The sequence below is a fragment of the Larimichthys crocea genome, chromosome XVII (genome assembly GCF_000972845.2).
Source record: "Larimichthys crocea isolate SSNF chromosome XVII, L_crocea_2.0, whole genome shotgun sequence".
Taxonomy (NCBI): Eukaryota; Metazoa; Chordata; class Actinopteri; family Sciaenidae; genus Larimichthys; species Larimichthys crocea.
The window spans coordinates 15,163,572-15,184,506 of NC_040027.1; the positions used below are offsets into that span (position 1 = coordinate 15,163,572).

The window sequence follows — 20,935 nt, forward strand, 5'->3', positions numbered from 1 at the left end:
CACATTCTTGTGTTTTTGCCCCAACACCTGAGTACCAAGTGGATTAGTTAGTGCTGAGTATCTGATGGCAGGTAACAAATACGTAACACAAGCTCCAACAGCCCCAAAGTGAGCTCTTCTAATCGCTTACTTTCTTTTTCCCAAATGTCAAAAACAAAACAAAAGGGTATTCAAAGCTGTAACAGACAACTCTTTGTTTGTCTTCTTGATAAACGATTCGAACGATTAAATCAGTTCTCATTGTCACGTTTTGTTTGTGTAAATCAAATAATCAATACGTACTTTCAGCGTGAGCAACAATCACTGGATGTTGCACAAGATGCATTTTCATTGTCTTCTTTTAATGACTGTAAATAATACAGGCACCTCTCACATTTTTGAAAGATCATTTGAGTATCCATGCAGCTTGGCTTCAATCTGAGCCTACCTGTGATTATGTGAACTGACGGAAACACAGCGAGAGATTATTTAAAGTCTGCGCAAAGTAAGAAGAAAAGTGTGTTCCAGGTTTGTCAGACTAAAGAAGAAAGTGTTATTAACAACCCAGCCAAATTTGAGTGATTGAAATTATCGACAAGTTTATGAAATTAGGGGTCAAAACCAGGTAAAAAGTCAGCAGTATTCCCAGCTCCAGGACTGTGCTGAAGCCCCGCCCACTCGTGGAAGCAGCTAAGCAGCAATTTTGAAGAATTTTGAAGTGACTGAAACGTGTCAGATGAGTTCAGAAAATGACACGACTAACTTTGAAACACTGAGATGAATGCAGGTGCAGGGCTATGCTCAGCGTGGCCTCAGCGTGTCATCGAGCCACCCTTTAGGACCGCCCACAAAATCCTGGACTGGAAACTACATATTTAATGTATTTTGAGAGAAATCCCAGAATTGTCTTTACACAGACTTTAAATCATTTTAATGGTTTTATGTATCAGTGTAAGGCAGAAGGCTCAGTGATGATAGTTTCATATTCCTGAATATTCTTCTCTGCCCGTGACTGAAAACACCTCAGAGTCTAGTCTTTGCCAAAAACACACAGAGACAGTAATGAAAAACAAGACTCTGCTTAGAATACTGAAGGCCAGCAAAGACATCCTTTGTGGTCTTGACAATGCAGGCCTCTGTGTGTGTGTGTGTGTGTGTGTGTGTGTGTGTGTGTTTTGGCTGGCTCAAGGTGAAATGGCCTGTGCTTTAAGAGCCATTAGCTGCCTTCCACAGGTGCATTCTGCTAAGCCAAGAGTAAACACCACAACATCACGTCAACTCTCCTCACATTGTTTGTGGCACAGCGGTGCATAATTGCACAGGAAGCAACAGTCGGTCTCTATTTACAAGTCTGCGTCTGTCTGTTGTCATACATCTGTAATTACATTTCTTGCTGGTCTAATACCTGTCTGTTTCTTTGAGGTGACTCTGGACAATTGTGTAAAATGTCACCTGGGTTTTTTTGTTTACAGCTATAACAAAAACACATTTTTACAAGGTTTTAAAAGTTACAGTAAATCCTGTGATACACGTGAACATACTGCAACACCGTGTCATAACTGCATCCGTTCAAAAAAATCAGGTTGCAGACCCGTGCCACTGCTACTTAAGCAAAAGATCGATGGGAGCTTTGCACGTTCATACTTTTTAAACAGAAAACACACTTATATTGTGTGTCTTTACTGGAAATTACATAACATCTAACCAACAGTGAGTAGGTTGTTATTAGCTGTGGTGTGTTTCCTTAAACAGAAGCTTCAGGCTCCCTGCTGATCTTCTTCCAACTAGCTGCCATCTTATTCAGTCAAATAAGGAGCTTTTGTACAAATAACTCCTCATTTCACTTCATTAATCAAGCGGTCCTTGTCCATATGCAGCGCTCCTAACATGAGCCACAAGAAAAAAAACAAAATAACAAAAGGAACAGGATGTCCAACAGAAAAGCTCACCTCTGAATGGTGCGCTGCTCAGCACTTCATCTACACCGATATGAAACAACACAAACTGATTTTGACTGTGACACTCATTGCATTCAGTTAGGGCACACATCTACAACTCATCATCTTCAGCTAAACTTTACCACTTAAGCTCTTCAGTTTGTCCATGTATAGTTTGTCGCACTCCATCGACCCTGCTGTGTGTCTAACCCAATAAGCAAATCATATTTGCTCCACTAACTCTGACATGTCCAGCTGTGATCATATGCTAAGAATTTTTTTTCCCCCTGTGCTGTCACCACATCTCCACAAACAAGCTGTTCTTGCAAAGACAAGGCCGCACTTACCAGTCGTGTCAGATGCGCATAGTGTTGGACGTGAGGTTAGCCTGTTGATCTGTATTGCCGTCTTTGTCTCTCGAGTCCTGTCGTTCTCTGAGGCTGGATCCTGCCGTCTGTGTGAAAGCGAAAAAAGAACAAAAAAAGGGGGAGAGAGAGACAGAGAGAGACGAAGAGAAGTGTGAGTCTTCGGAACATGAGGAAAACCCACACACCCACTGCTTAACAAACCATCATTCATTACGCTGACAAGATCTGTACCGTCTGTTCTAGTGGAAACTTTTGTGCCGTGTCCTCTGAACTGTTGGATTTAAACAGCCGTGAGCTCACTGCAGACACAAACGGTGACAGTCTGACTGACAAACAAATACGCTCGTACTCTGTAAATATTCCTTAACAGATATGCCCGTTACAGCTTGACCACGATGTCAAAAAAGGTTATTATCAGGTCTTTATCAGTTAGTCATCTACTCGGTGAATCATTTGTTCTATAAACTATGTGATTTAGTTATTCACGACTGTAAGAGTCAACATTTACCAGATTGTGTCCACTAAGCTCCACACTGTTTGCTGCTGACTTCATCATGCATCAAGTGTAAATCCCATCTCGCTGTCTGCCTCCATGACGTTACATGACACATTTTAGCCAGTAGGTGTCTCACTACTCTAAGAGATTAAAGGCTGTGTGTGTGGAGACTCTGGCTGGCTGGAGACAACGTGGTACGTGCTGGCAGACAGTAGTTGGCCTTTAGCCATCAGGTAGAGGGCTAAGATCTTCTCATCCCCTCCAGGTTGTTATCACGCTGGATGGGGGTACAAAGCTCACGAGCAGAACAAACAGCGGATTAAGATTTCTGCTATCCAAAGTAAACTTTAAACCTTTGCTGACACAAGCCCGTGCATTCCATCAAAGATCACGTCTGACCAAGACAACACCGGGCCAGAGCTGCCCTTCAGCTACGTCTGAAGAGCAAAATATTTTTGAGCTGGGAAGACGGCAATAACATCTCTTTGTGTACAGGCTTTCACTGTCATTGTCACGAGACAAAGTGTTGATCTGTGCACTACTCGAGCAGTGTAAACACCTCTTAGCAGAAGTCTTCTTTGTGTTTGAGTTTGGGCTCATCAGCCACCAGTCAAGTTCTCTGTCTGCCTCGTCAGTCAAGATCTCAACCATCCTGAACTAGTTTACGTAGCTCCTGATGCTCCTTTTTCCTGCTCTTGGCAACGTCCGTGCACGTTTTGACAGTGAGCTGAGCTGAAACGTGTGGTGATACAATTCCACACGGTCGAGTTCTCATGCTCTGCTTACTGAGGTTCAAGTAGAGGGAATGTCTGTGCCCATACTCGTAGTGATAAAGGTGTAGGTGTGTGTTAGGGGGAGAATATTTGGATGTTTCTTCAGGACGTCATGGCGGTGATGAGAAGCGGACACAGAGAATAAACAGAAGAAGAGTGACAGAAAGTGAAATGATTCATGTTGGAGCTTGTAGCGGAGGATGTGTCGTCGTGAAACTGAATGTGACTCATTGCACTGCATGGCAGGTGCTGTTGAATCAGGCCTCCCTGAATCGGCCGCCTCCTCCCCTCCTCCCCTCTATTTGTGTTGCCAGACAGCTTTTTGACATTCACATACATACTGCCGCTCAAACACAAAAGCCGCTGGCAGCCTAACTGGCCCCCGTTACTGAAGGGCACAGTGCGACAGTGTGTTTTTTTTGTGTGTCGTCATGCACATGCCGCCGTATTTGTACATGTGCCAACGCATGCACTGACCCTTTGCATTCCTGTCTCCAGTGGCTCTGAAAACAGGTCTGCACCACCTTCATCCGGCGTGTCCTCTGTCCTCCTTACGCTGCTCATATCCCGTCATCAACCTTATTTTACAGCAGAAGGATTGCTCTTTAAGCTGGAAGTCCTTTCAGACTGACGGAGAGGATATTTTCCAGGAGTTAAACAAATCAGAGAGAATATACTGCATACATAGATGTGGAGGGAACAAGAACTGTACAAACAGCAGGTCAAAAGACAGACTAGCTGGTCAGCAGAAAATTTATTTTAATCTTCGGCAGCTATTTTGATAATAAATTGTTTAAGTGAATTTTCAGGCAAAAAAAAAAAATCTTATTACAGCCTTCTATTTATGGAGCTGTGCTGCTTTTCATGCGAGTTCATTCAATTAATCTTTCAGTCACAAACATGTGATCCCTCCTGCTTCTTAAAGATGTCTCAATTTGTCTTCTCTTAATATTATAGTTAATTAAATCTCTTTGTGTTGTGGACATCCAGTCAGACAAAACAAGACAAAATAACCAGCAGTAATAATACTACTTTACCAGTCCCAACATCCAAACAGGCTGAATGCCACACAACTTAACACTACCTGGATGGATTTTACTAAGGAGCCGTTTAAATGGAGTATAATCTGACTTCTCTTCGCCATCAGTGACAGCAGCTGTGATGTAGGATTTATAATGACATTTTTATCATTTATTATTCTGCGGTAGCCATGACAAAACTGTGGCAGTGCATCACAGATGGCCCTATGGAAACACTGTAAGAACCTGGCATTCACAGACAGTGTACCAGACTGCTCCAGGCCCTAATCTCATTTACTTTTGTATGTGTGTGTGTGTGTACATGTTCACTCACTACTCTTGACGCTGTCCCAACATGAAGCACAGGCTATCACATATACGCGCACTCAAACATAAAGGATTAGTGCCTGTGTGTGAGAGAGAGAGAGAGGAGACCAGGTGTGTGTGTGTCTCTTTACTAAACTGCACCTCAAGTGCGATCAGGGTAAGGTCACAAGATGAGAGACTGCAAATAAAGGATCAGACATGAGATTTGTGTTACGTTCAGCATTATCAGAGTGCTGTGTGACTCTGCCAGTCCCTGTCTGCAGCACTGTAGGCTCGTCTTTGACACATAGCAGCCCTGCAGGCCTCTCTTCTCAATCTGCTCCCACTGTGTGCGAGACTGCAGAAATGTCCTTGTACCTCGCGCTCACAGCAAGACTCGTAATTATGAGCAGAGCACAAGAGTACTGGCCTTTTCACCGCACAATCCTTTGAATGTAATCCTTCATTTGCCCCACTGTGCCACTGCACCGTGCCTCCTCTCGGTCACTGTCTGTATAATGCATGCGCTGTACAGAAACGTGCCTTATGTTTTTGCCTAGTGGCGGCGCATTTCAAAAGCATGCCGCAGATGCACCAAAGTCAGGGAGGCAAAGTAGGTCAGTGTGTTGAGCTGAGCAGTGAGGGATGTGGCAGCCCATTAAGCTGTGCCCTCCGCTTCTTCCCTTTAATACACACAGTACACAATCAGGGCATTCACACTGTTGGGAGCTGTGGGCCTTCAAAGTCAGTTATCTCTCGCATTGTTGTACACGTCGCTGTCATATGAAGGGGAGACACTGTTCTGGGCTAAAACCTGTAAACAAGTTAGGACTTAACCCGCTTTACCATCATGTTTTTGCAACATTTCAAGGCAAGATTAGCCTTTGAGATGTCCTCCTGACATGACTTGCACTTTGGTTGTACCTTTTCCGGAGCCTGTTAATCACCACAGAGCTAGTCGGCAGTGTCAGTGTTTCAGTAATGCTATGGCATCGAGGTTCTTGCTCTCCCTTGGACTCTAGTCATGCCTCCCGGGGAGAACACTATTGATCTCGAGCTAAGAGGTGCCAGATTGATCATGCTCGCTCTCTAATAACCTGCACGTACACACAGCAACGCAGCATGTGGCTGCATGTCACAGCGGCTCGATGTACACTGTTTTCACTCAGCAGGCTGGCTGTTCAAGCTGAGGATGGTGGCACTGTGTGTGTGTGTGTGTGTGTGTGTGTTACTGTTGAGGGAGCATAACTAACAGCCCCTTCACACTATCACTTAACATGCCGCTGATGTTCAAATCCTTTTGGAGGTCAATCAGGAGGCAGCTTCATGAGTAGAGTGGAGGTAAAAAAAACAAAAAGGACTGCCTCAAACACATCTGAACCTCAAAGTCATGTGCTTACATTTGTTCAAATATACCAGTTTTTTGCCCAAGGCACTCTAACGGTGTTTCCTTGAACAGGACGTTCATCATTTTAATTCTCACAAACAGAACAGGTTTAGAACTCTGAGCAAATCCACGATTTCCAGCACAGTTTACACCCTGAGGCGCATTCAGGTTAAATCAGGAATTGCTGCAATTAGTGCAAGGTTATGGGCATGTTTTTTTGTGCCTCAGTGAAACTGAGAAAATGTTTCATTTCCCTTCCTCAGCTTTCTTACTACTGGTGCTCCCTCTCTTCATCAATTCTCTAGATCACTCAACCGCTCTGTCTTTCTCATGCTCTCTTTCAAACAAATAAACAGACAAAGCGATATTCTTGATATTTTGAAGCAGACTGCATGCCACACAAGATGGCTAGAAGCTGGCTACATAAAATAAACCAAGTGAGGACACAAATGGGAGTGAGTCATAGTCCACGAACTCTCCCTGGATGGTGCCCAGTTTCAGCGATATTTCCGGCCGACTGTGGAGCAGTTTGTCAGATTGTCCACCACAGCGTGATGTCAGGATGTGTTTCTCCAAAAGCTGAGCCTGTTTCAACTTTTTCGCCACAAGTCGCGCCTTTTTTTCCCCCCCCAGCATCTCCTGACAGCCTAAATGGACTACCCCCACACAATTGCTTGGAGAATGTAACACGCCACAAGAAAAGATAGCTCAGCATTCCAAACAGACTCATCACATCTGATCTATCACAGCAGTGTGATGCAGAAGAGAAAGAAAATAGTTTAATGGGGCCTTATCATTTCACAGTAAAAGCATTGTTTTTTTAGAAAATCAATAAGTAATAAACCCAGTGACACCACGCAGACTCTCACAACACTCACAGTGAACCAACTGTGCTCTACACTCTTACATACCGAGCCATCAGTTCATGAATATTTAGGCCTGTCTGTGACTGGAAATAAGCATGATCTAGAGGGAAAACCCAAGGGCAAGTACCAAAGTACCCAAGGGCATAACGGGTGCTAAAAAGCAGCAAAAGAAGCACAGGGAAGTGTGAAGACAATCATCTGACTCTGAATATTAAAGTATATTTGTAACTATTTATTTTCCTCTTTGCTCACCATTAGTTCATGAATTAAAATAGAAATGTGTCAGAACTCTTAATCATCTCACCTCAACGTCTTTTATCTTAGACAGTATACCCTGTTATGACTACTGTACATCCCATGTAAAATCATGACGAGCACAAACACAGTACATTTCTTTCACTGTTTGAGCTTGAAAGCAGAATACAGTACTGTACAGTAATACATGATTTGTATGTAGTTGTCTAGTTGGCAGACAACAGTTGTGGTGAAATCAACAAGCACTGTCTAGAATGGATGCGATCAGCTCCGGCGGTTATAGTACAACTACTCAATGTGTGCAGAAATCTGCGTCCCAGTACCAGTAGTAGTGCAGGCTCAATTCAAGCTCTGCGTCACTTTGTTTTTTTTTTGTTTTTTTGTTTTTTTACAGAACATTCCCCCGTTTTTCCCCCTCCAAGCTTGGCTTGCCCCAACTTCCTTTATAAATGTTTGTTTTGGTCACATGCACAAAGGGTTTCCAGGTAAGTGTAATGAATGAGCTCGATATACTCAGATTCTGGGTGCAGCTGGAAACATAAAACTCTCAAATACATGATTATTGATAGCGTAAACACACAAATACTGATTCGTTGTAGGACTTTCAGCTTGATAAAGCGTAGCCACGAGGTCTGATAGAATGTGATATAATGAAATGTTGTTGACTTCCCTTTTTTAAACAACTATGGTAGCTTTTTTTTTTATGTGGGGGATTTCCTAAGAGGGGAAAAAAAACAACTGCAACATCGTATCTATGTGATGACATGTCAGTTTGTTTATAAACACTGTCACATTCTAGTAATTAATACGGATGTATGACGAAAGGCTTTTTCAGATTTGCAAACAACTCGGGTTCGCAAGGACAATTAAATACAGTCACCGGGTCTGTCAGCTGGATGGACGCTGTGGCAAAGTGCAGGTCAGCTGATTCTTATTCTGATGAGCTGACAACAACATGCAGAAGACGCGATGCATGTTAAAAACACACACGTCGATACGAGCACATACAAGCAGCTAGTTTAGTTAGATCCGTCTACCCTGTTTGTGAAATTCCACTAGTTCTAAATCTGTGTCGTAGCAGCCGCTTGCACAGTGGGGTGTGATTAGGCTTTTTTTAGATACACTTGCCTCTCCTGCTCTCTTCCTTTCTTCCCCCCACTTCTCTCTCAATCCCCACAGCTCTCTCAGTTGATAATTAGAACCCAGGCTTTACCCTGTTTTTTTGTCCTTTTGTCCTGGCACATCCCCCAGGGACACGGACACACTTGGTATGTACAACTCTCACAGGCCTTCACGATAACACTGAGCTTCAATAGCTCCCAGTCCCCCCGGCCTCCAGCAATAAAACTGAATAAACACTTAAAAAAACAACCCTACTCTGACCAAGAGCCAACACAAGGCTGTAACTTATCTTGATAAAAGTATCTGTTTATCCAACAAATGAACCGAAGAGAGGCTACAATGCCAAGCTCGTGAGTAGTGGCATGTGGCAGGGCCCCAGAGCAGCAGCCTGTCACGTGTGGGCAGAGCGACGGCCGACAGTTTGTGAGTACGTCTGTGTGTGCGTTGCCACCTTCAGACTGATTTGTGGCCCAAATGTGAGCAGGCATGCAGCCCGGCCCCGGCCCAAGTTCAACTTTACTGCCGAGAAGACTAGGCGACTGGAGCATGGTGACAGAAGTGTCGGAGGGAGGGGGAGGAAGCAGAGGAAGTGCGGAGCTGGCAGCAGCACTGATGTCTGCGGTCATTCCCTGCACGGACTATTAACAAGGAAAGGGCAGGCTAACAATACAAGGCAACAGAGCAGTCAGTCAGAGCAGTAATGTTTAGAGGAAACTGATAGGATCTCTATGTCTTCCTCTATGAGCCTCTGAGGATTGGCACAAGTCAAACCCACAGCAGTAAAAACCTCCGGGCAAACACCGATTCAGGCTAAAACTGATACTGCACGCCATATAGACAAAACCTTTACGTTATGAGGGACGAGGAAAGATATTCTGAGTGTGTGTAGACGTGACAGATTACGTGAGCCCACACTGGGTCAGGCAAAAAAAAAAAACGTGCATGGCATACTGATCCAACAATGCAACAGATGAGTGATGCCACGACTGTCCGATTAGTACTGAACCAGCTGATTCCAAACACTCAGACTTCATTAAGTTATCTATCATGATCATATTTCTTCCTTTTGCAGGTGTCTTAATATTGACATCGACATTAGACATCAAATCAAGTCTGTAATGTAAAAAATGTCCATAACTATGTTGAGAAGCACAATGATTTATGTGTACAGTCGTCCCTCGCTATAACGCGGTTCACTTTTCGCAGACTCGCTGTTTCGCAGATTTTTTCAGTGTAATTTTGCTTCTTTTTACAGCGTACTGTACAGTATGAACGCGCATTGTTTTCGGCACCGTCAGAGGAACTGTGAAATACGCGTGAGCTACTGGTAATAATTTCTTATATGTCAAACCTCGTCAATTGATCATTAAAATTTAATTTGTAAAAAATGTTTGGGCTTAAAAACAGATTTTGATCTTTGGTTTCATTTATTAATATAGTATTGTACTTATTTTTGTTAAATCTGCGAAAGTTTGAACTTTGAGAGTGTTGAAATAAGAGAGAAATGTGAGAAAATGTTAATGCCTGTCTGAGAAAAGTGTATAAAAGTGTGTGGTTAGGGGTTTTACGGCCTTAAAACATGTATAATAATTGTAAAACTTACTTCGCGGATTTCGTTTATTGCGGGTTATTTTTAGAACGTATTTCCCGCGATAAACGAGGGACCACTGTATTTATGTCACAGGAATGTTATTTATCTTAACTGTAAATGTTATAATGATCACCTATAAAAAATATTTGTCGATAAGTTTGAAACTTTAATGCGTGAGTTTTACTTGCCTTTCTTCTAATCGCACTTGAAAGTCTGTGTAAAGCAATTCTGAATTTTCTTTCAAAATACACTAAATATGTTGGGAAAATAGTTGCTGAAAACACATGGAAAGACTTTGAACAATATATTACCGAAATGTGGAGTTAGAGGTTAAAACAGTTTTTCAGTCCAGGATTTTGTGGGCGGTCCTAAAAGGTGGCTCGATGACACGCTGAGGCCACCCTGAGAATAGCCCTGCACCCCTTAGCAGAGAGACAGAGTTAGTCATGTCATTTTCTGAATTCATCCGACACGTTACAGTCACTTCAAACTTGTTGCTTGACTGCTTCACCCAATTTTGACACCTAGTTTCATAAACTTGATATTTTTAAGCATTCAAATTCGACTTGGTGGTTAATAACACTTCCTTCTCTGGTCTTAGAACTCAGAACACACATTTATTCTTACTTTACCCTGACTTTAAGATGACTGCCAATTGGTTTGGAAAGACCATTTTTCCACTAACAGCACAAATACCGTAAGCTTTGTGAACCCTCAGGTTAAAGTGCGTACTTTGCATTACTCTGTAAAGTTTACAGTCAGTACTACGGATGAGTACTCCTCCTCCTCCTCCACACTCCAACCAGGCACCACCACTACTTCTTATTATGTGCTACGTGGTTCAAGGGGCAGCAAAAAGCATTAACCCCGATCTCCTGATCGCATTTTTTTTACTGAGCGATAACGACTGCTGGCCGATCGATCTGGGCTTCCCTCCCACGATTAACAGTTTCATGTCTCCAGCTCTGTTTGCTGTACACATACATTGCTTTGAGTCAGCACTGTAGATGTGTTATCTGAAGTTTTGGTCAAAGCAGATTAGAGCGGAGAGTTTCCTGCGTGTCTCAATCTACGGCAGCATGTTTAGACTCAGATAGTCTGTTGTTTTTTCCAAACAGCCTGGAGGGTTCAGTTAAAAACAACAACACAGAACTGCAAGTGTCAAAACCACAGAATGTGTGACACACTTCCTGTAGCTGCTTCTTACAGTAAAAACCTCTTGGCGTATACACTGACATGAAATAAGAGGCTTTTATTGTGGTAACCACGTAAAACCTTAAGCGACAGTCACTGGAAGTGGGTAAGCGTAGGTTTTAAACAGAGGTTGGAAGTTTATTGGTTGTTTTTGTCTGTGTTTACGTTGGTAGATTAGTGTAAGCAGTTTGAAGAAACATCCAACAACTGTTGCTGCTGATTGTTCAGATTGTAAGAATTTAATGAGTCAGTTATAAATATAAATTTGTTACTCAAAGAGAAATTAAATCATACATTTCCTAAGATTCACACCTCTATAAAAATACCTCATGACCAAAAAGACACCACTGCTTTTGTTAAATATTTTTCAGTTTCTTTTGTTTAAACAACTAATTTTCTTCAAGTTATGAAAATTTGAGACTTCATAATCTTCTGTAAATATAAGTTTCTCATTGTTTACACAGTACGTACAAGACAAAACGTGTATGTGCTTTGTCTCCATTAGAACACAGTCCTGAACACGCCTTCCCTCTCTCTGCGTTCAGGCCGCATATATCAACAGAACTTAAGCAAATAGATGTTATTTGAACAAAACATCTAAAATTTATAGCTCCATCTCTGACTTCCAATCAAAAATAAAATAAAACAAAAGGTTCTTTCACCTTCACATTGATGGTACCACAAAGATAGACACATAGCATTTCCCAGGACTGGGCCCTCGGGGTTTTTTAGTGAGACACAGACTTAAGAGACATGGCATGCTGCAACCTGACAAACCGTACAATTATGTGAGAGCAAACACACACACACACACAGAGACAAACACCCACAGTCCTGGTACAACAATACCTTCTTTCTATCTCTGTACACATCCTGGTACCGGAAACGGGCTAAGGTAAGACTAATTGACAGACCTCCGGCTGTATGAGCCTCCTGTTATCAACCCAAAAAAAGGCTGTACGGTCTTAACGTTTCTCCAACAACAACAACAACAACAACAACAACAACAACAACACTCCAAGTTTCATACATGTTACAGCCATCCTGTGATGGGAGGATTGAGGATTGCTCGCTCAATGGTCCTGCAGCCAAACTTGGACTGAGATCCAGCATTAGTTTTACGAGGTAGAATGAGATTAGAGAGAGCGGAGGAGCAGCTCTCGTGCAAAAAGAAAAACAGAAAAGGAGTGCTTCTCGTCCTGCTGTATCCTACTATCTGTCAACTTCACCATAAAATCTACCGTCTACATAACAATGAGCTCATCCTCCTCCAACAAGTTTTTTTTCTGTCTGCTTTTAGGTTGGCCTACTCTGCTCTGATACTTGACCCAAAAGAGAAGTGCACCAGCCGATACCGAAACTCTGCAGTGTCTGCTGTAGGCAAGCTATTGTTAGTCATATATCCTGTGTGTGAATATGTGGTCTGCACAGCCAAGTTTAAAAACAAAGAGGTGGAAAACCTAAGCTGAGATATCGTCCTGTGTTGTTGATACAGTTGAACTGAACCGAAGATTTGAGTATTTAGGTATAATATTGGTTTTGATCCAGAACTCGAGTCACTTTGAACCTGCTTAACCGAGCAAGGCTGAGATAACAGGCCCTCCCGGTACGGCTTAACTCTCTCACACACACACATACATATACACACAGTGCTGCATGCATGACTTCCCTTAACATCTCCAGGGCCTGATAAAACGGCCAATTACAACTTAAGACACAAAGGGAGCGCTGCCGTGAGGAAGGATTGAGTAAGAAAGAGACGAGAAGGAGAAGAATAAAGTTTGCCAACTTCCAACACGGAGAAAAAAAATGAGAAGCAAAACTACATCTTTAAAACAGTCACCAAGAGGTTGATTAAAGAGGGACATGAATTCACACACATACACAGTTGTTTGCTCTGAGAGTTCACCAGGTCAGAGGTCACACAGGGGGAGGTGGGAATAAAACATGACACCCACACACACACACACACAGAGGTCAACGGAAAACACAAGAGGTAGATACAGCAGGAGGAGAAAACGCAGAAAAGGCTTGAGGAAATACAACTGGACGTATCTCACTGAGACAAAAAGAGTGAAGGAGGGAAAAAAGCAACAGAATATGATTTTTTTTTTAAACGGAGAAAGATTTTTGCCTAATCTGGACATGGCCGCCTCCCTCACTAACATGGCGAGGACTTACTATTCCCATCTGATATGCAGCTATGAAAGATTGATTCTTTCATCTGTCTCACACGCAAGGCAGGACAACGTTACACTGTGTGCTTCTTCCAATTAGGGTGTGTGTGTGTGTGTGTGTTTGAGAGAGAGAGAGGGGGGAAACCGAGCCTGCATCTAATGGAAGAGGAGCAACAGCTGAGACTGGAGAAACAGCTGTATCTCTTCAACGCCTGCACTACTCCCCTCCCCCCCCATTGCGCTCTCCCTCATCCCCTCTCTCCCTGAATGAGCCCCTCACACCCCCTTTTTGACCCTCCCTCTCCCACAGCATGCAGCATGGCCACGGGCTACACTCTGCATTCACACATACACACACACACGCAGTACAATGTGTGCCCGAGTTAGACAGACACTACTGGTTCGAGCCTCTGTTCCCCCTCTCGGAGGACAAGTACAGACAGGATGCATGTGCTACTAAACATTCATCTATTGACTAAAAATAGGAAAGACATTGTTTCCAGCGGCAATGTCGCCCTCGCGGTTCTCCCTCCCCTCGCTTTATCACGACTGTGAGACAAAAGGAAACCAAATAAACATCCAGATGAATCACAACTTAGGCCCCGTCCATCAAGTCTTTCTAGGTACTTATGCTACCGTCTGTTACACACACACACACTGTGCCTGGTTAATGCAGCAATATAAAACACACACACAAAACAGATTCGTGAACGTCAAATGAGGATGTGTGGTGGGAGGAAACTAATGAATTCATAATAGTTGCATAAACGCCATATTATGTGGGAAGATGCAACGAAGCGCCATGATGTTCAAAGACTTAAAGGATTCAGTTATATCTTATCTGAGGAGATTATGTTTTTTGGGTGCAGCTTGTTTGTCTGTCTGTCAGCAGGATTAAACTACTGGCCTGGTTTTCATGAAACTTGGTGGAAGAGTGCAGCACGAGCCAAGGAAGAACCCATAAAATCTTTGGAGTGGATACGAACCACAAGGCGGATACACAAAATTTTTTATTGTTCACATTGCGAGAAGATTTGAGTATTGGCCTTGGCGGAGGTCTGCGCTCTCTGAGTGACTGTGAAATAGTAATAGTTAAAAAAAAAAATGCACAGAAATGTTTGATTTGGATAGATTTGTGTCAACTTTAGATGCAAACATATTTCCCTGCTGCTATTCCTATTACATCTGACTCTGACTGTACAGTCTGTGCTACATCTGTACCTGCCTTGTCTGAAATAAGCAATGGTGTAGGTTATATCACGTTTCATTGCACCCTTATATAAAAAGGTCAGCTGACATTCACGTTGAATTAAAAAAAGAAGAAAAAAGGTGTGAATGAAACGGATAGACACCCAGTTTGACAGTTGGTGATGTAAAGTGTGTAACTGCAGACGTGTGAGTGCAAGTCGAAGTCTACATGTCAGGACCCGACCTGCGGGACAAAGGCGACAGGAAACAGGTTGTCTCAGTCACACAAGTCTTCTTCTGTCAAGAGAGAGAGACAGAAACACATCTGCTCGAGAAGTGAATCATCACTATTCATTTCATCAAAGAGGTGCCGGACGGTAAAAAAAAAGGGGGGTGGGGGGTATAAGAGGAAAACAGGTGTAGAGGATAAGGCTTTGTATTTAGACACTGTGTTTCTAAAGGTCTGATGGGAAGGAAAGAGTGCACAGGGAGAACAAGAGAGCAAAAGAAGAGAGAGAAAGGAAAGGGAGGTGGAATCGTGTTTATCTGTATCTGATCTATTGTCTTTGGCAGAGTTCAGGACCAAGTTCACGAGTTTCCATGACATAGCCAAGGCTCAGCTCTCAGTTAAACTCCCAGGCCAAAACACTCAGGATTCAGACAGATAGATGAGGCTGTGTTGTGGGACCACAAATCTTTGTCTCCAGTACTGATACAGACTGGTGGATCAGGACATTATGCAGGGGGAAGTGGAAGGGTGCGGCGTCGCTCTGTTTATGTACAATCGGGCCAGTGAGGGGGTGGGGGGTTTGTAGCCTGGTCTTTATTCTGTATCTAGAGAACAAAACACCACAATAGTCCCATTTTACTCAAAACACCTGAGCACACACACACGTCTGTCCAATGTTGTTTGTATGAGCGGCAATAATACAACCTTTGGCTCAGGCGTGTTTGAAACGCTGTTGAATGAGAGTGTACTCACTCGGATAGAGATCTGTTTGTCAAAGCCAGAGGACGTTTACGAGTTGCGATGTGATGGATGATGCAGAAAATATGTGCGGTTGCTAGTTACTCCTTCGATACACCTAGTGTTTACATCCATGAGGGAAAACCAGGGTTTTGCTTTCTTATCTAAAGCCCACTTTTTTTGCATTTTTGTGAACCACAATACTTAAATCTCAAATGAAACTTCCTGGATATTCCAGATATGCAGAGTAAAGAGGCCAAAAGACACACGAGGGGCTAAAGACCAGCCTGAAAGTGTCAGGTGGAACAGGACTCTCATAGTTGAGATTCTGCATGCCTTAAAAGCTGGGCCCTTTTACCATAGCCCTGTCCCTGAACTCACCTTTTAACCCCTAACCTAATGACCCCAGACACCTACAACCTGACACACCAACACCAGCTAATACCAATCAACTGGGCGGTTTGTGAACAGGTTGAGAAAGACTTGGCATCAAACCGAAACACTATTTGAAGTAACCAATTTGTGTCACTCGCACGTCAAGGATGTCACGACAGGCACACAACACAGGATAGTGCTAACTGAACACATTGTGGACCAGTAGCAGTCATTCCCATAGAATGACAATGTAACTGTGACGGCACACTGACACTATATAATATCATAAACGGGGAAATTAGCTTTGTGTACAAGGCTGTAAACGTGTTTATATCTGCTGTGAGGTTGTGACATTTTAACATGGGGACTTATGTAGATTTACTCTTTCTGTAACCAGCCTCAAGTGGACGTTTGAGGAACTGTAGTTTTTGACACTTCACACAGACCTCACTTCACAGCCAGGATGTTGCAGCTTTAGTGATTCTTATATTTGTATACATTACCATATTTGTAGTAGGTTATTTCGTCAACCTTCTATATCGATTAAATTCTGACTGATTCTTGACTAACAAACTACTTTAATCTGCTCACCTTTGTGGCTCATTTCTTATCATATGATAGCCAGACATCTTTAAAAAAAAAAAAGAAGAAGATATGAAGATGGACGGAGAAGGAAGCAGGAGTTTGTGGGTTAGTGACTGTAGTATGTAAACACGCTGTGAGGGACATCACCCAAGAATTAGAGCAAAACTGGAGAACAGGAACAGGACTACATCGGGGACACACTCGCAACAAGAAAGCAAAAAACGGAAAAAGAAACTGAGATCAAAGTAGCGCAAAGGAGAAGCTGGGAACTACAGAGGAAAGTTGTGCAGAAGTCCACTCGCTGCTGAGCCCTTCATGTGCGAGCCACTCCCATCAGTGGTTAAATACAGGCTAACATGTTCTCAAAGCTCCGGGCCTCCTGCCGCCGCATGGACTATTGTGGCGTGCGTTTAGAAGGGTGTGTTTTTGTCTGTGTGTGTGTGTGTGTGTGTGAGAGAGCTTTTCAACCATCAGTCTCCAACAGCTTCAACGCCGTCTGAGTCCTGATGGCCTTTACTTCTCCTAAACAAGAGCTGTGATTACAACACAGCAGGAACCACATGGCAAATACGCTCATAACAATAAGAGGAGGCAGTTTTGCACAACTTCCTCAAATCTTGTTCTGTGTACAACTCCCTCAAAAGAAAAAAAAACTGCTCAACCCGCACAGTGAAACGTAGTGCCTGCCTCGGAAATTTCTGACGTGAAGCTAGGAGGTGCATTACCCTCGCCTTTTATCTCCTTCTCACACAGTCATGCACGCAGACAGCCAGTCAGGTGCTGGCCAAGCTCACATCTACAACACCCACTTCACTGAGCTGCCAGCAACAAACACCTCACACATATATATAATATATATATTTATAAAAGTCTTTATCAAAACACATAATCGTACACAACGTTATCGTCGATGTTCCAAAACAACTCGTCAAGCACGGAGACTTTTTACGTCACGCACAATAGAAAAAGAGAAGTTGGATGACTTTTGTGCAGCTTACAATGAGACCAGAGCGGAAAAAACGACTGCAGATAACTTAGCTTTGTGTTTCTGCTTGTAGTGACAGAGCCGCGGCTGTGAAGAGTGTGACGACATGTGACTTCGCAGTTCCATCTGTGCTGAATGGATGTGCCAGACGCACGCATAAAGTTACCCTGGCAACAGCGCTGGTTTGAGGTCACGCGGAGGAAGAAAAAAAAGGCTTGATGCAGACCAAAAAACGCCTCGAGAATATGTATGGCGCTCCGGAAAAGGAGGGCTACGAGGCGACTGCTTATTCACAGGGAGAGGAAGTCAAATAGTCAATATATCGTTGCACACTCTTGCCGCATCTAGGAACATTTCACATAAACTGTGTAGTGAACATGATGCAATGCAGAGCGGAGAAACATAACCTGAGAAAGACCAGGGATTGAACTTGATGACGCAAACGCGCTTCAGTGTTTTATCCCTTTCTCTTGTAAACACACGGCTCTGATTCGGAGAGGGGAGTTTCATTTCACACACAGAGATGTAATCTCTAACTAATCACATTTGCAGGCCTTGGACAGAGCAGTTACACCACACTGATGAACAGATGGGCCCCACGTATCTCTGGGATTAGCTTAGCCCAGAAGGTGGAGGTGGTATGTAGAGTTACCAAGGGACGGTTTCTAGAAAGTAGCTGGTGCTCAGATGGCGCTGAGGGAAGTACTTATGCAATGATTTAGAAATGGAAAAACTGGAATTGGATATATGATGGTGTATCCTCTGAATAACAACTATTGGCTAACGTCCTTGCAGCGACAAAGCGTTTAGCCATAGATAATTATGTGTTGTGATGTAACTGAAAATAAGAACAGCACTCCAGCCGAGTGTGCTTCAGCGTACCCTCTGGGCACTCGCGCTGTTTTTGTTGGCAGGCAACAGATACGCAATGAGATGCTCTCAGGAAGAAGAAGAAGAAGACGAGAGACGGAGAACAGGATAAACCCAGAAACACACAACAATAACTCAACACAGCGTTTATAAAAACAGGCGTACAGATGGGACTTGTGTTGCTTAAGAGTGCAAATCGCCGTGCTCGGAGAAGAATACTGAATCAACCATACTGTATTGGATTAAAACCTAAGCCCCGCTACTAAGACTACTTGGGAAAACATTTTAAGATGTACCCTTTATATCCACTGACCACTGTCCTAGAGGTGAAACGTTCACTTGTTTGCACACTCTCTCTTGTGGGTTTCGTCTGAATCAGAAGAAGTAAAAAACCAAAAGAAATTCCTAACAGATTCCTTCTCTGACATACGGAGGAGTGAGGAACTCCTGCATTTGGAAATAATTAGGTTTCAACTCCCTTTTTCTGGCTCATCTCGAACTGTAGTATCCAAATAATGCCTCCAGAAATGATATGAACATTCAGGATCTGTTTTACTGTTAACGAACACCGCTGAAGCCAAAAGGAGATTGCTCCAGTGACCAGTCTTTGCTGCATAACACGACACCATGGCACTGTAAAGGCACGCCAGTCATGAGTCTGAACCAGCGACCTCTGGGTCATATGTTAAGTGTTGAGAACAGCAGCTCCACACAACCATACTAAATATCGATATGGAACATTCCTCCGAGTCCTTTAAAATGGGCTGCGAGCAACAGTAGCAACGTCACACAAGACACTGACAAAGAGTGTGTTAGATAGGAAGACCGAGCAGAGGGAGGCTTTGTTTAAAAGGAAAGAAAAAGGCAGCCTAATAGTGAAAAGGACGTGAATCCAGATTACAACTTATTTTCCTTGACAGCTAATAGAGCTGGCCTCACTCAAGTGTGCGTGCTGCAAGTCTGCGTATTTATCTGTGGGTATTCCAGGCTTTGAAAATGAAGGAATGAACAACAGATAAAACTGGGCTACGTGTGGTTAGACAGCTCTCAAAACATGTTACATTGGCCGCTGTTATCGGAGCAACATTGTCACAGATTAATTCGCACGGAAAGGTCAACATACCTTCATCTCAGCGGTGATACAACAGCCGAAACACAAGCTGAAGATTAATAAATGTGAAGTCTGTATATGCTTTTAGGGATTTTAAGAGCGTCTGGCATAGAGCTACAAGAAATGGATACCTAATTGAAGAGCAACGCATTTAAATGCCATTATTGATCCACAAATTAGACAGCAATAATGGAGAGGTACAGCTTGTTGATTCTGGGTGTTGTTGGTGAGATCTCTAAATATTTATCTGTGGTTATTTCAGACCTCAAAAATTAAGGAGACAATGACACGTGCAGTTAGAGAGCTCTCGGAAATGTTTGCAATGCAAGATTAAAGATAATGCCAAGCGCCGTTATCAGAGCGACATGGTCACAGATTTATTTCAACTATATCAACATGAAAAGGTCAAAATACGACAATACAGCCTGAAGATTAATAAGTGTTACTTCTCTATGTGCCAGTGTGTCTGGCACAGAGTTACTAGAAATAGATGCCTAATTGAAGACTATCCCTCATTTAAATGATATTATTGATCAACAAATTAGATTGCATTAATGGATGTATAATCAGACACATGTGGAGCAGCTTGCTGATTTCGAGCCTTGTTGGTGAGATGCCCACATGTTTTTATCTGTGGTTACTTCAGAGCTCTAAAAAAAAAAAAATGAAAGGGAACAATGACGAATGAATGATACAAATTAGGCCACGTGTGGTTAGACGGCTCTCTGTCACACGTCACAATGACCGCAGTTATCAGAGCAACCCTGTCACAGATTTATTTGACATGAAGGTCAACATACGTTGATTTAAGCTGAAATACAGCCTGAAGATTACTAAATGTGTGTGTGAGTGTCTGACATAAAGACTACCCTTCATTTAAATGATGATTATTGATCAAGAAATTAGATCGCATGGATGTAGAACAGTGGAACATGTCCATGTACTGTAACGCTCAACAATTAAATGGGAACGATGGCGAATGAACGATATAATTAGGCTACGTGTGGTTAGACAGCTCTCAAAAGTTGTGACAGGACATGTCACAGCGAACACTTTATCGCTTAGTTATCAGACCAACATAGTTACAGATTCATTGTCAGCTGAAATACATCCTGAGGATTAATAAATATTATGTCTGTACATGCTTTTAGAGATTTTAAAAAAGGTGTCTGGCATTGTGTTACAAGAAACAGATAATGATATTTAAATGATGATTATTGATAAATTGCATGGATGTAGATAGTTATCCGACACATGTAGAACAGTGGAACATGTCCATGTACTGTAACGCTCAACAATTAAACGAGAACAATGACGAATGAATGACATAATTAGAGATTTTTTAAAAGTGTCTGGCATTGTGTTACAAGAAACAGATAATGAT

The 20,935-nt window shown here is 42.8% G+C and overlaps 1 protein-coding gene across 3 annotated transcripts in view; it reads right to left on the reverse strand.

The window, feature by feature from the left end:
- The window catches only part of ralgps2 (Ral GEF with PH domain and SH3 binding motif 2), a 68,574-nt gene that overhangs the window by 46,386 nt on the left and 1,253 nt on the right, over positions 1–20,935 (reverse strand). For all 3 annotated transcript variants that reach the window (XM_027290061.1, XM_010739768.3, XM_010739769.3), the window contains exon 2: positions 2,264–2,370. The gene's annotated coding sequence lies outside the window, so the exon portion shown is untranslated. The remainder of the gene's footprint in view (positions 1–2,263; positions 2,371–20,935) is intronic.